Here is a 5,360-nt window from a genome sequence, read left to right as displayed (position 1 = left end):
GGTGCGATTTCTTACCTCTTTTGACTTCAGATTTGTCTGCATGCATGGATTTACTTTTCATCTAGCAGAGACCCACTAAAACCATGTTGTCGATGAAAATAGTTAACATTTTTCAAGGACATATGACGCACAGATCTGTTGAATCCATATGCGCGTTGAAAACGAAATTCATGTTTTAGTTGGTTTAGTTGTGGGCAAGGACATATGATTACCAAATTTACCCATTTAATAAAAAAAGAATGAAGACTATTGTCTATAATGAGATGTACACACATTTTAATTTATCTCTGAGCCAAATGGCGCAGAGTCCAATTTGATACCACGGGCTCATTGAAAATATTTGCATTTTTTTCAATATCTTTATGTTTGAGCAAGCGCAAAGACCATGTCAAACCCAAAGTGTTTTAAAAATATTTGACTTTGCTAGTAGAAGTAGGTTTTAGCAACCAGGGTAGCATGCATAGAGCCAAATGGCGCAAGGTATATGACATACAACTTTACCACGAAGATGTGCCGCGATATCTTCCTTTACTTAATTATGTTCAAACACATTTGGAGTTCAAACCCATAATTGGTGTCACATCCCTAAATAAAACCCAAAACAACTACCTTGTGCAACATGGCCTTTTACAATGGGAAAAATTACTACCACAAACAGAGTCTAGATGTTACATGTTACATAAGACATTTAATCACAGCAACAAACAATAACCTTCCCAAAGGGCAAACTCCCTTATGTAGTGTTGTCCTTTCATGTGTTTTAAAAAAAGGAACCTTTATTTTATTGGCAAATAAACGGTTTGATGGGAACCAAATATTTGGTAGTAGCTTGTCCCACATCTCAATCTCCTATAAAATGAGCGCAAGCGGCCAAAACACAATTGTTTCGATACAACAACGCTAAGAGAAATGAGTAATCTTCAAAGAAACAGAACATTTACATTAGTATAGTAGCTTTTTTAACCATGCAGGTGAATTGTATGTAAACTTCATAGAAGGCCAATGCTAAGGAACAACATGTTGCCATACTCATCCTACTCTCGCTTCTGGTCATCAATACGGGGAATCAACTTCTGACCAGCACCTTGAGCAACAACAACGATAGCATGCCCCTTCCCTTCAACATGGAAATCGATCTCCGGATTCAAACAGCAGTCAACATCTCAGGCTGCTCAGGGTGGCATGAAGAGTAATGTGGCCCGTGCTCCTTCCCATAAGTTTGACAAGACCAATGCCATCCACAATATTCACAACCGCACATGTGTCACATCGATTGCCTACTGAGCACACTCCACTGCAGTTTGAAACCCAAACGCCTTGTCTATGATGTCGATGTCGTTGTCCAAGTTTTTTGGGATCCCTGTAATGGATATCCTCAAATGACACCATTTAAACTCTTCAAATATCGCCACTGCTCCTCTCATTGTTCCATCCCCGCCAATCACATAAACCTGTGATTGCCATAAAAGGAATATTCAGATAGGATAGTAAGATCAAGGCCTGAAGAACATGAACAATTGGCATGTGAACCAACACACTTAATATTGTACTTAATTTTTTTTGACAATAAAAATGGAGCTGGGACCATATACATCAGAAGCTAGCCCTAGCTTGGTTTGTGAAAAAGGAAAAACCAGTTTCTTATGTGCCTAACACACCAGCAAATAAAACGCAACCTCCTCTGCATGCCAATAGTTCCAAGAAAAAGATTAACCATGAGAGCATCAAACTATCTGCAAAATGAAGGCCCTTGCTTGGATTAGACAGGATGAGTACGCCATGATAAACAAAAGGAACAAAAAGATGGATTAAAATTTATAGAGCAGTGCTAGGAAGAGCAATTTTAGGCACATCCATTAAGAAAATAATAACAATAGCAGCATAGTTAGGCATATAAATTGGTTAGTAAAACATATCTTTGGATTATTCTACCAGGATAGATAATAAAACATCACCTCTCAGGTCCCTTTTCAGCATAATGCCAATATATACTTCAAAACAGCATGTCAAAATTTAAAGAATCCGTTGAGATAAAACATGTGATTGATCAGTGTGAGCCACATTGCTTCTGTTTTTGAAACAGTAGTGAACATTGGTGATACACTACTTAGATAAAACTTGATAACATAGGTTTAGTGACTGTACAGTAAAATGTGTATATCCTATGTTGGGGATGTGATAAATTACACTTCAGCATTTGAATAATAGTATCGAAAATAATAGAAACTTTCCCACTTTGACGTTCCTCAACACAAGGAGCTTGTAACAAATCCGGAACCACTCCAGCCGTATACACGTTAGTCCATGCCAAACATCTTAACTTAAGAATAATCTTATGGTCTAATATCTTTAGAAAATAGCTGAAACTTATTTCTTCTAAGACGGTTCCTACAGGTATGAAATCACTCTAGCTATTAGTATGTATGAAACTTCTCTTTAGTGTTTCCATGCTGCCTGTCTGCACACTTCAATTATTTTTTGCAAGAACAAACCAGACTAAGAAAGCATTAGTGTGTTGCAACTTACTCAAGTTACCAGAAGATGAGAGAATGCTTGCCGATAAAAAGGGGAGAAAGGATATAATAACCTTTAAACATCCAAGGAAGTAACGTGTAATCCACCCAGCAAGTAAAACAGAGGCCATGGAAAATCTATTCTTCCAAGAACAAGAGGTTAATATACTTTAAGAAAATTGATGGTGAGACCCTGCAGTCACAAAAAAAATGGTATGGTAGCAACTCTATACAACCTGCTTAACTATTTCCCTCCTCTCAAGCTACAAGTCTTAACATGGCACAATGGACGAACACGACACATTCGGGCATCCAATAGCTCCAAAGTGCACGCAAAATTATAATTATAGACCGGAGGCTATCGATTGTCAAATTCTTTATTTTTTTCACAGCTTGTGAAAATATATTGTAGTGTAGTGTCACATTGCTGGTACAGAAAAGGCTGTTGGAATAATGAGAAGAGAAATATATTTTTGGACTGCTAGATGGATAAATCTTGATTTGAAATGTTAGTAGTGAATTCGTTCTTTTGCTCATGATGTGATTTCTTTTGCTAGGACGAATTAAGCCTGGGTAGAGTAGCACATGTGTGCAGGTTTGCCTATAATAAATTAGTCCTAAACCTGCAGTATATATGTTTATTTTAGCACTACAAATAATGTATGAAACTGATATTCCTTTCAAAAGTGTTTGTGCGTTCTGTCTCTTCTTCTACTTGATTTGTTCTACATTTTTGTACCGTTGTAAAAAGTTTCTCTACTATTTTATTAGGCTCAGTTAGTGACTTGTCTCAGGCATTTTCAACAAGCAGGAGCACTTGTAAGCGTCTGCCATGAGGAGGTGACCAGTACTTGAACAACTGGATACCACAAGAGGAGGTGTAGACGGATGAACATAATATTCAGGTCGACCTGACCATAACAACATTTTGGCCACCGATATTTCGCATCAAACACCAGCAAATTCTACAAATACACATATCAGAAAGTTTTTCTATTCATTTACATAATCTAGAAAGGTTAAACCAAGTCATAGAAGCTCACCTTATATAATGAATAGCATCCACCGTGTAGCTTTATCAACGGTACTGTTCAACTAAGGATCAGAAAATCTAGAATGATAAGCATAATCAAATTTGTAGATAAGCACCAATAATTCCGTGGAACCCAAAACTTCCAATACCTGAACAATCCAAACAGCAACAAAATACAAAATGTTCATTAGTTCAACAAATGTGAAGTACTGAAAGGCCTAATTTTGTTGAAATTTCTGCCATGATTAAATAAAACTTCTAATTAGCATATTTAGCAAAAATCGGGATTGTCCAGGAACAGTAAAATATGTATGATAGCTAACAAATTTCAAGGTTTACAGATATTTTTTTAAATAACAATTCAGGGTTGTGATTCATTGTGCAGAAGGTTCACATACTTCTGGAAAATATGATCCAATAAGTCTGTACTAACCTACTGTAGAACAAATATTTGGACGACAAGTAGCCCTACCATGCTGGAGATTACACTACATCACACTTTTGCTTCTTTCCATCACGGGTGCAATTCACATTGAGGAAAGCATCTAAGCATATTGAGAAAGGAACTCGACGAACTCAACAGAGAATGCAAATACAAATTATTAATAGTGCCATAAATATATAATTAGTGCAAATTCAGGAGTGGGTTCACTCTTTTTTTACCAGACTATTATGTGAGAAGGTGAATGATATAATGCATAAAAACAACAATCAATGTAAGAAAGCAAACCGATGTGCAAGGGCGGACTAACTCTTAATCATGATTGTTCTTGTAGGATGAATGTGCCTTCATAAGTCAAACAAAATCAGTGTTCCAAAGGAAGCAATAGGCAAAGATAGAGGACACCTAATTGGCTGCTGAGGCCACGCCATGTTGCACCTCCCCATGGTTGACCTTCCTGCCGAGTGATACTCCTTTTCATGTTCAAATAACCAGCTGGGTAGCAAGATCGCGTAAACCCACAACTCAACATTAAGATGATCAAAAGAAACAAACAAGTAACAGGACCATGTGTGATTGCTTACCTAATTAGACATCTATATAAAACAGAACGACATAGATAACATCCTCACAGAACCATGGATGCCTATGCAACCATGGAGGCATCCATACTAAATAGCAACTGAAAACACTTTTACATAATAATCACTGTCAAACAATCAGTCCAGAATCTCAGGAAATACCAGGAAATAAGGTACATCTTACATATGTCAATAGAAGATCAGAGTAGAGGAGAATATAATGATCATTCGGTGCTTCTTCATCTGCTACCTCACATATGCACGAATGTGCCAACAAAGCACAACATGCTGCCATGGATTCTAAAATAGGTATAACGACGGAGACAAGAGTGCACATCCTGTTCAAATGGAACCACAAAAATAAGCAACATAATAAAAGTAGTAAACAACATTCAGGAATATCCCTATTTTAGAAAGAATGAGGTTACTCAACTTGCTAATATTTCTAAACAAAATCGAGACACGGAATCAACCTTTGTAGTTCAAGTATAGATGATTCTCTTATAATTTGATTGTTAGATTTAAGATATATATATATATATATATTGATACTATTTTAATCCTGAGATTAAAATAACTATTTAGATCACAACGCTCCTATATAGGCGCCGACGTGACCCTCCCGAACTACAAAAGCTAAAAAGGAAAACACTCGATCCCCGAACTACCCAACCCACCCACCCCACCTCCCTCACAACGCACCACCCACCCCTATCAGCGATGCCGCCGTCGCCCCGCCCCCAGCCGGCGACGTCGCCGCGCAGCTACAGCCCCGCCCCCAACCGGCGACG

At 37.7% G+C, this 5,360-nt stretch overlaps 1 long non-coding RNA gene across 3 annotated transcripts; it reads right to left on the bottom strand.

The window, feature by feature from the left end:
• Window positions 1-901: 901 nt before the first annotated feature.
• On the bottom strand, window positions 902-5,152 carry LOC125517218. 3 transcript variants are annotated; one of them, XR_007287483.1, is made up of 6 exons: window positions 4,754-5,152; window positions 4,573-4,670; window positions 4,394-4,483; window positions 3,557-3,695; window positions 1,659-3,478; window positions 902-1,451 (listed from the first exon to the last, which is right to left on the bottom strand). It is a non-coding gene; the product is annotated as an uncharacterized LOC125517218 (long non-coding RNA). The 3 variants fall into 3 exon arrangements; XR_007287481.1 differs by having other exon boundaries at window positions 4,573-4,679; window positions 4,754-5,148; XR_007287482.1 differs by having other exon boundaries at window positions 1,659-1,733; window positions 4,573-4,679; window positions 4,754-4,947.
• Window positions 5,153-5,360: the final 208 nt, after the last annotated feature.

Source organism: Triticum urartu, chromosome 6 (assembly GCF_003073215.2).
Source record: "Triticum urartu cultivar G1812 chromosome 6, Tu2.1, whole genome shotgun sequence".
Taxonomy (NCBI): domain Eukaryota; kingdom Viridiplantae; phylum Streptophyta; class Magnoliopsida; order Poales; family Poaceae; genus Triticum; species Triticum urartu.
This window is presented reverse-complemented; position numbering and strand designations above follow the sequence as displayed.